This window comes from Schistocerca piceifrons, unplaced genomic scaffold (genome assembly GCF_021461385.2).
Source record: "Schistocerca piceifrons isolate TAMUIC-IGC-003096 unplaced genomic scaffold, iqSchPice1.1 HiC_scaffold_1683, whole genome shotgun sequence".
Lineage (NCBI taxonomy): Eukaryota > Metazoa > Arthropoda > Insecta > Orthoptera > Acrididae > Schistocerca > Schistocerca piceifrons.
In genome coordinates, this window is record NW_025727549.1 from 403687 (window position 1) to 413931 (window position 10245).

Below are 10245 nucleotides of genomic sequence, written 5' to 3' on the forward strand. Positions count from 1 at the left end.
AAGCGTATGCCATGAAGTCGGACGCTGCGGAGAACGAGCTTGATAAAGGCGGCGAGCTTCGCCGTACAGAAGGATCATGTCGGTGTATTCGGCAATAGGGCGCTCCGCAATGTTGCTCTAATACTGACAGACACGTGAGTGACACACGAGCCGTGTCAGAGTGGTGGGACAGACGGTAAATGACATCTGACGAAAGCACCTCCCCCCACCCCCTCCACCTCCCACGATGACTACCCTGTTGCATACCCACCTAGCAAACATGTATTCAAACAGCTGTAGCACGGAAAGTATATGTTTCCGTACGTGGGTTCCAATTAAAAATATTGTCGCTTAGTTCCCTCTAAAAGTGCTAGAATTTCGGAAAACTCTGTATCTGTCCAGTAAACTGTACAGCTGGTGTCGTACCACATTCGAAATATCCGATTGTATTTCAGGATTTCGGTGTTATAGCACTTTGGAGAAAAATTACTGAATTTTCCTGTATATTGTTACCATTAAAGCCAAGTACCATTTCTGTCTCCATACCATAAAGCATAAGTACCATTTCAAGCACTATTTCAGTTATTCGGGAGGGCAACTGAGTGGACCTTTCAAGGAGGCAGTAAGCACAAAGCAGACTTCTTTGTGGCTATCCTCACCTATCTCCTGCGGTTGTTTATAGACAGTGCAGAACATCAGGATTCCAATGTTAGGTTACAAGAAATTAAAGAGATGATAAAGGGAGGAGAAAAGGTTAAGCCCTACTGGTTAACTGAAAATGTTTTGAGCTGTCCAGTCAGGGGAAGTAAACAGGACAAAATAGCTTCATCTGTCACTCCTGGAGTAGTATCTTTACTATGTAAATATTACCGAGAGTTGTTACTCAGTAGCCATTTAGGAATATTTAACACACAACTGAAAATTCAGGAAAATTTTATATGGCGGATCACAGACAAGGGAATTAAGGGGCGGGTACAGTTTTGCAAAGTCTGTGCAATGAGTAACCAAAAGTTGAGTGCACGGCACAGAGTGACTGCTAGCTTCTGAAATAGTGACGTCACTCACGCAGATATTATACGTAAATTATGTAGACAATCTTCTGCAGTAGCAAGTCGGGAATAGGTTCATATTAATTTGTGTGGGTATCTTTACCTGCTTTTGCTGGTTATTTCTGAGCTGTGATATGACTGCACATGGCACTATAAATTGCTTAAAGTCCTTGTTTGGTACCCTTGGGCAATTTAAATATGTAGTCTCTGATAATGCTGCATCATTCAAGTCGAGACTGTTTCAGGGTTCCTGTTTCGAAAGGTGGACTGCACGTACTGCTACAACGCCTTACTGTCCTAACCCATCATTTGAGGAATGAGTCAACCGCAATTTGTGTTCTGCCCACATAGCACACCAATATAAAGACCTTTTCTGGTGGGTCTATTCACTTCAATGGTTAGCTTTTGCCTTCAACATGATGGTACATGAGTCTCAGAAACAGATCCCACTAGCCTTATGTTCACATGTAAGCCCAACATGCCACTAGAAAATTTGTGATAAATCAACCCACTGTTAACTGAGAAAAGTGATACAATGCAGATCTGAGACTACTGGAAGAGGACAAGAGCTAATTTGAAGAGCAAGAACACCAGAATTATAACAAGGGGAGATGTCCTACTCACCTCAAACAGGGTGACAGAGTCTGAGTGCAGAGCTTTCAGGCAGTCAGTAAAGTGAAAGATAAAATAATGATGAAGTTGTTGCCCAGATTGAAGGTGATCGTACAACTCTTCCTGTTTGCAACTCCAGTCACCCTTCGCATAAAAAACCCACATTGTAATTGAATTTTTTTGGGTATATTTATCCCAAGTTAAACTGAATACTAATGATGTAAGAAAGTGTAATAAGTGATGTGTATGAATTTAAGCCTGTATAAAGAAGAGGGGCAACTGTTTTGTTAACCAATGTTCAGTAACAGTGTTCAATGAACTGGTGCAACTGTGAGCAAATCATCTCCTATGTATATTGTGTATGTACATTACAAACTGTACTTTTAAGCAAGGCGTGGGTAGATCTTCACTACCTCTACTCCTGCTATCTTCCAATTTATCCTTAATTGGAGATGTAACAACACTAAAGCAAATGACCTTTAGCAATTTAATTTAACTGTAGTATCCCGTGCAGTGGTGGCACTAATATTGTCTTCTCGAGTTCTCTCACTAGGAAGCTCCTGCCTCATCTAGACATTCTGGGGACGGGAGTATGTGCTGTGATGGACACAAGCACCATTCTGTAGCTGCCAGCTGCACAAGTTTTTAATTTTGCAGTGGCCACATGGAGTGACATCCGGCCATGAGAGTACTTGACTGGCAGACAGAATGATTGCTGTGGCTGAACTGATGGGACACTGACACTGGACAAGCAACTAGGCTGCTGATATAGAGCAAAAGCTTTACCCTGGATGATTTTGGAAGTCTATGTGGCCATGTCAACAGTCATCCTAATGTAACTCAAGAGGATATCTGAAGAGTTTCTGTAGAATAAGGTGGTGAAGGCAATCTCTCAATATGCATATCTGTAAAATGACTGATCAAATCTGAATGTTAAATTGTTTCTCTGTTTTATATTGTTGCCAACGGCAATTTTAATGTAAGTTTTTAATTTCAGGATTGTTGTGCCAAATTCTTAAAGATTCTTGTTGTAATTTTGGTAGTTGGGGACAACTGCTATTTTTCCTTTTTTCTTAAGCAGCCATAGCTCCTAAACTACCTTCAATGTGTTTTTTAATTGAACCCATGGAGATTATTAAGTTTAGTTCTAATTTATTTGTTTTAATAAAGGTTGTTAAGTATAAACCAGTTAATCAACTAGCACCTTCCACTCTCCTGTCACACTCTTACTCACATTCTTTATTATTTCAACTGCATTGTCCACTGCATTATAATGTCAAACATGAGATACTACACTAGGGTGCAGATGTACACCAAATCAGTCAGCACTGAGCCACAGTGGTTGGTAAACTGAAAGGGCCACAGCTCCCGAACATTCTCCAAAGACCGGAAAATACATTCCACCTCAACATGATAGATAAGATAATTTTATAAATGAAACATTTGCAGTCGTGAAAACTTATTGATTAATCCCCGTTGGGTCCTACATAAAATCCACAAGTGAATTACTAATAACCATTATTTGTTGAACATAGTTCACACCAATTGTAATACATGAATAAATAAATAAATAAATAAATAAACAGCAGAAATCCACAGAATTACTCCAAATGGCCTCTTTGATACAAAGTGACCTTCTCTACAGCAATGAGTTTGGGTTCCCTAAACAGTGAGTGATGTGAAACCTATCCTGTACTCTTAACACGTGATACTCCTACAATGGAACCACAGTAGCTTGGATGACTAACACTGAATAAAAATTAGTTTAAAATAAGGAGATATGTATGGTCTACCACCCATCAAGGTTATTTATCCATAAACCTTAATATTTTAACACTACCAATGTTCAATGGTTAACGAATCAATGACTACAGAAGCATACGTTTCATAAATTAGATATCATATAGAAAAAGCTAAATATTTGCTTGAAAAAACATGCAGTACTTGAATACTCATATTCCCCAAAATAGATGCTGCTGGGTTTCTGTACAATCTTCCCCTATTAGTAACTGAAATGTGACTGTGGAGATTCAAGGTGGTGATTGAAATACCCCAAAATGGAAGTTCTATTTTGAGAAATATAATACTAAATATTGCATGTGTTAATTTTTTTGCCAAATCACTTATGATTCTTTTGAACCTCCTGTGACTGTTGCTTCTGCAGTATTTAAATTTGTTAACCTTTGATCATTGATTGTGCACAAATGCACAGTTTCACAGATAAATGACACTGATGAGTGGCAGAGAAGACATTTCTCCAAACTTAAAAACTATTTTTATTTGGGTTAAGCCATGTCAGCTGGATTACTTTCCTTGTGAGAGTTATGGATATGACTTGGATTTGGTATTACAACACTTTTCAGAAGTTTTTGACTCAGTATGTTTTTTTGGAGACCTAGTCATGAATGTGACAGTCATAATACGTCATGAATGGATAAAGAAGCATCTACAGTTACTGAATTTCACACCTGGTATCCTCATGGATGTGTAATAGGATCATTACTGTTCATGTTATACATTAATTGCTTAGCAGATAGTATTAGTTGCAGGGTCAGCTTTTAGCAAATGATGTATCTATGACAAACAGTCATTCAATAAAGAATTGTAGGAATGTCCAGCTGGTTTTCAATAAAATATCAGTTTCATACAAACAAATGCAGTAATGTTTCACTATGGGGTTAATGAGTCACAGCAAAAGTCAGACCTGTCCTACCAGTGTCTGTGCGTAAACAAATTGTAGAGATAGCAAGTTGAACTGCTAGATAATCTTAGTCTTAGTTAAAACAAATGGCATGATTTAATCCATCGATTGGCCACCAGGAATTTTCAGTTTGGCTGTGAAGGAGACTGCTTATGCCATACATTAGAGTACTGCTTAATTGTGTGGGATCCAAAACTGGTTGGACTAACAGGGACCATTAAACTTGTGCAAAAGAAAGGGATAGCAGAAATGGTTGCACACCTGTCTGTTCTGTGGAAGATAATAATGGAAATTACGGGTAAAGTATACTGATACGATAACAAAATCCCATGAAATATATTTACAAAAATATAAGTCTCAGTTATCGGGACAAAATCTTCACATACCTTTTGAACACCATATATATCTGCTGAAGAGATTGCAGAAACAAAAACTTACAGCAGGGCATGGAGAAAGGCATGCAAGTAATCATTCTTGTCAAGCTTAATCTATGAGTGGAACTGTTAAAGAACCGCCTACAAAACACCTTGCCATCTTAGTATATAGATATACAAGGGACATTCCAAAAGCAACTTTTGTCATTGTTTTTGAAAGATAACGTGGTACACCAGGTGACACAACAAGTGCCATACGAGTCGACATCCATTGCTAGTTTAGAAAGAGAAGGGGTGCCAGTGGAGGAAGAATGATGTATGCACAGAGCGCCAGAAAAGAGATAATAGCAGTAAACTGTCGTAACTGAGGTTATTAGAGCACCTATCACGATGGCAGACAGATGTGCACTGACAATGTGGTCACCAATGGGAACGTGTGCTGTTATCTGGTGCGAATGGGTATTGGAACTAGTGTGTGAATGCCTACAGACTATCCCCATCTAGTCTCGGGATGTCACTTCCAAACCAATGCTGGAGTGCAGCAGGCTGTGCAAAATTTTCTTGCATCCTGAGGCGCCAAGTTTTACCAGAGTGGTTTCTTCAAACTGATTGCATGCTATGACAAATGTCTTAATACTGGTGGTGACTATGTCGAAAAATAGTGCAAGATGCATAGTTTTTGATGCCATGGTGTATTTGATTTTGGCAATCAAGTTTCATCATTGTTTTTCAAACAGAAACGTGTTTTCAGAACATCTTTTGTATTTTTCTTTACTTTTTGCGTGTTCACAACAACTCAACTGTGATCTGGAACACATCAGTAGTTTCCAAATAAGATACATTTTCTCTATTGAAACACTGCTACATTATGACAATTTATGTAACCAGATTTTTTATCTTAATATACAACAAAATTTGACAAATGTAACCCAAGCACATTCAGAAATTCATAGTTGTTAAATAGAAAGGCTTTCAATTGGTTTTTAAAACTTACATTATTTACCAGCAACTTTAATTCATAAAGGTGATCATATATTTTTGTTGTAGTATACTTTGCAACTTTCTGTGCAAGAGTTAAAGTAATATTGGAGATAGTGGAGTACATTTTTGTGCCTATTTAAGGGTGCTGCTATTTTCAAATAATGTGACTAACTCTTCACAACAAAAGGTCATAAAATACCAAACATACGTGAGGCTGTTGTTATAATGCATAATTTTTTAAACATCTTTGTACATGAAGTTTGAGGATGGGCACCAGATTTACTCTCACAGTTCTTTTCTGTATGATGGAACTTTATGTGTACATCCAGAAATGACCCAGAATGTTAGACCATTTGACATCAATTGGTGGAAGCATGTAAAGTAAGCTAATTTTGCAATGCTTTCCAGTACCAAATTTCATGTACAGTGGACAACACTGAACCCAAGGGTTTGAGAAAAAAATTCTGATGCACATTGTTACCCAGGAACACTGAACAGTCAGTTTTCATCTTTCCTTTCTCCTGTGATGTACTTATATTGATAGTGACCTATTTGCCTTGCACTGTACAGGATGGACTGTGATTCATAAAGAGTACGTCAAGCAATATACCATTTACTGACAAATAATCAATAATACTTCTGAATATTTGATTTATAGTTCCTTTTACCTCAGCATGCCAGACTGAAGGAGATCGAGGGAAGGAAGTGAGACAGATCAGGGCTCAACATCTTGCAGGTGTCAAGATCTTTACAGGGAAAGGATGGGAAAGAAAATCAGATGCAACCTTTTCAAACGAACTGTCCTGCATTTGGCCTAACCAAATCAGGGAAGCTCCAAAAAATTTAAATATGGGTGGTCATACAGGACTCTCAACTCCTGTCCTCCAGTGTCTTAACCAGTGTTCTACCTCACTCAATCCAGTTCAGAAACCAGCAGTCCAGATAGACTGAAACCCAATTCCTGTATCTCTATCACACAAGGCACACCAGAAGCTTGCAAATAAGGTACAAGGCTAGGATGCGTGTGGGGGCCTATAACATTCCTTGCGGATCACCTATGAGTGAAATAACAAGACGAGGAGTTAATATCCACACAAGTCACCTTCCGTCATGCTGTGCACATTGGTTTGCAGACAATGTAAAGACAGATGAATTTTGATACTTACCAGTTTCTTCCTTAATGAATATGTCTTCAATCTCTCGATTTGGAGATGTGGATGGGTCAGTTTCAACCTGAATGAAAATAAATGAGAGGTACAGGTGCAACACCGGCTACAAAAATACAGAAAAAACGGGTCTAAACAACATAAATGAATATGTCATGACAACTGAAAGTCTGTGACAGACTGGGACGTGAACCTAGACAAAATTGCCACAATAGTCAGATTGTCTGACAAACCGTCCTAGCCTGATTCAAACTTTCATTTGTCACTGATGTTCCCTCGTACAATTTCACAATCCTGTATCCCGAGGTTCTGCAACCATGACATGTGTGGTACAGAACACAACAGCAGCTCTAGGGGAACAGAGTCAGTGAACCACTGTGGCTTAGCCTTACACAAAGGATGTACATGAAGTTAGTTAAATACTGCGATATTAAATAAGTGGGTCATTACGGATGAAATCAATGCATCATATTTCAAACACTCCTACTTTGAGGGAATCAATGAGATTGTATATATGCTGAATTTAGCTGTACATGCAGTTTACTCAACAAAAAATTTACAACAAATTTAAAATTATTCAAGAGCAGAAAGCATATCCTTTGCTTTACTCATCTTTACAGATCAATGTTCTCATCTATTGTTGATTGTAGTCATTCCATTATTTACTTAAAGAACTGGATTTTGCTATTTTGTATGCATCAAATGTGGAATTGGTGATTTCTGAGTTAAAGCCAATATGCAATTTTACTCGTTCTTGGGTTTGTTTATATTTTATTGAAGACATACCATTCAGAATGTGTTTCCACTCTACTCAAGTTACCTCTTCACATACTGCTGGCCATACTATTACCATCATGCCTGCTACCCAATGAACAACAACCATAATGTAGCAATATCTCATTCCAAAACACAGAGTAAAAGCCATATGTAACAGTATAAATTCTTATGTAAGTTAACAAGTAGTCATTGTGCTAATCTTGACAATAATTTACGGTTCTGAAAGCTAATTCTATGAAGTGAAACTATTATTTTGGAATTTTTTTTTATTCTATACTGTAATTAGAAAAGGCAAATATAATTTTGCTATAACTGCTGTTTGGATGTGATACGATCACCCACATAGCTGTTATTTCCATAATGCATACAATAAAAGTAAATCTGTAATGGGTTTGTCTGAATTTTTTAGTACAAAATTGACAAATTAAACTTATCAATACCGTACAGTGACATAAACTGAAGAGACTGTTACCCATCAAAACAAACTCACATACCTTCAAAATATTTCACATTGCAGGTTCAGCATATCCTGAAAGTTTTCACAGGCATAATTAATGTTACTCTATCTACACCAATTTCATCCGTACTGATCTCTCCACTCATTTCTGCTCTTTTAACTCATTTCAGTTACATAATATACACACAGGTCCCGCAACACAAGCATGAGAAGTGTTCAGTACCCGCTGTATTAGGCACCTCACTGTGCAGCTGCAGGTTGAATGTCTGGAATCAGGTTGTACGCAGGTTGCAGGGAGTTGGCTTACAGAGATACTGTACAGCTCTACAACAAAAGAAGAGTAGACCACTCACACCGGGGCACCACTGGGGTCTGCCTCCCATTTACTCAAACCATACTGAGGCGACCTTTGTAACTAGGAGAATACTTGTGCTCAATCTGGAGCCAATCCCAGACTTTGTGTGTCTGAACACAACACCCAACTTCAACTTGGCAGTTGCTTCCAGTTTTCCAAGACTGTGTACAGGTTCTCCTCTAACCCTCTATTGAATTAGCACTCCTAGGAGAAACAATATTATGGGGATTAGCTCATCCAAAGACTGCAAGTTGATTCCTGGAAGAATCTTTCATTTTGGAGTGGCACTTATACTGAAATTCCATCTCAGTGCCTTATAAGTGTACCTCAAGTTTCACCACAAAGGACCACAGTTTCTTAGCATTAATGGAGGGAACTACTCTCAACTAAAACATATGAAACCATGTGTAACAGTACTTTACAGTACAACTATATTATTTTTAAAGTCCAATAATACCCACAGATGTCTCGTAACATTGAAAATATTTAAACAAATAATTCCATCCTTTTATTATCACCATGGCCAATCACAAGTTAGGCAATTATTTTCCGGGGACTACACTCACTACGGTTGTAATAGAGTTGGTTTTCTCAGAACTCAAGTTGAAGGTGGTATTCACTTCATTATCATTTCTGAAATGGCCTAAGACTTAATTTACTCATTTACCTGATAAAATTGGTTTTATTGTAAATTACTTATCTAATTAATGATGGCAATTTGTATACCACAGCATTCCTCTGTGGAGGGGCAAGCCCACAATGACGCTCAACCATCCACAGTACAGAGCTGATAATACTGCTGTCACTAATTGATAATTTTGCTTTTAGAAGTTTCACGTTCAAATTTTGAGCCTTCACCTTCAGTAAAACTTGCATTTTCAAAACTATCTGAGCCAGAAATGCAACTTCAAATGCTCCATTACTTCCTGGATCAGGAATTAATGTGTGAATGCCAGAAAGGTTTTATGTACATGACTATTTTTCCACCTTATCAATTTCTGGACACCGAGGTACCTGCTTTGGGGATGTCCATTAACTAGCTGAACTCAAAACCTCACCAAATCTCATTTAATGGTGGAGGGGAGGGCAATGAAAACCTCACATCAGTTTGTTAATGGAAAGAATATACATTATTATAGTGGATAACATTTTCATTCACAAAATTACTCTCCTGTATAACAATATTAAAGTGCCCATCAACCTTTATGGCCCCTCTGCACTCAATGCTATCATTCCAGCAAGACGTTAAGCATTCATGGGCGGATGCTAAGATGAAGTTCACCAACGTGACCTCTCTAGTGATCATACAAATGAAGTGAGAGAAAAGCTAAGTAATCGCACAGTTCAAAGGAAAGTAAAACAATGTCATCTTTCATTCACAAAGTAAGTAAAGGTTCAACGAGATTTAATTTATTGTATAAAATACATCAATAAAAGACTAGTTTTTTACCTATCCATCAAAACTATGAATACTATATTTGCAGAGCCTTTTCGTCTGTCTGACTCTTGTCTGTCCATCTGTATACTCTTCACAGCTGTAATGTGTAAAATAAGTGTTCTCAAATGTTTTTAATCAGGAGTTAAAAATACTATTTAATACACTTTCTAAATGTATATACTACATTTTTTCTGCAAAATTAGCTGTCGAATGACAGCTACATTTACAATGGAAAACAACAATTTTAATTGATTTAACTTTCTTGAAAGCTGCCAAATGGTGGAGAATATTCAGAGAATATCTGTTATCATAATACATGACATTAAGTTTTATAAAAATAATTGTGAGCATTGCAT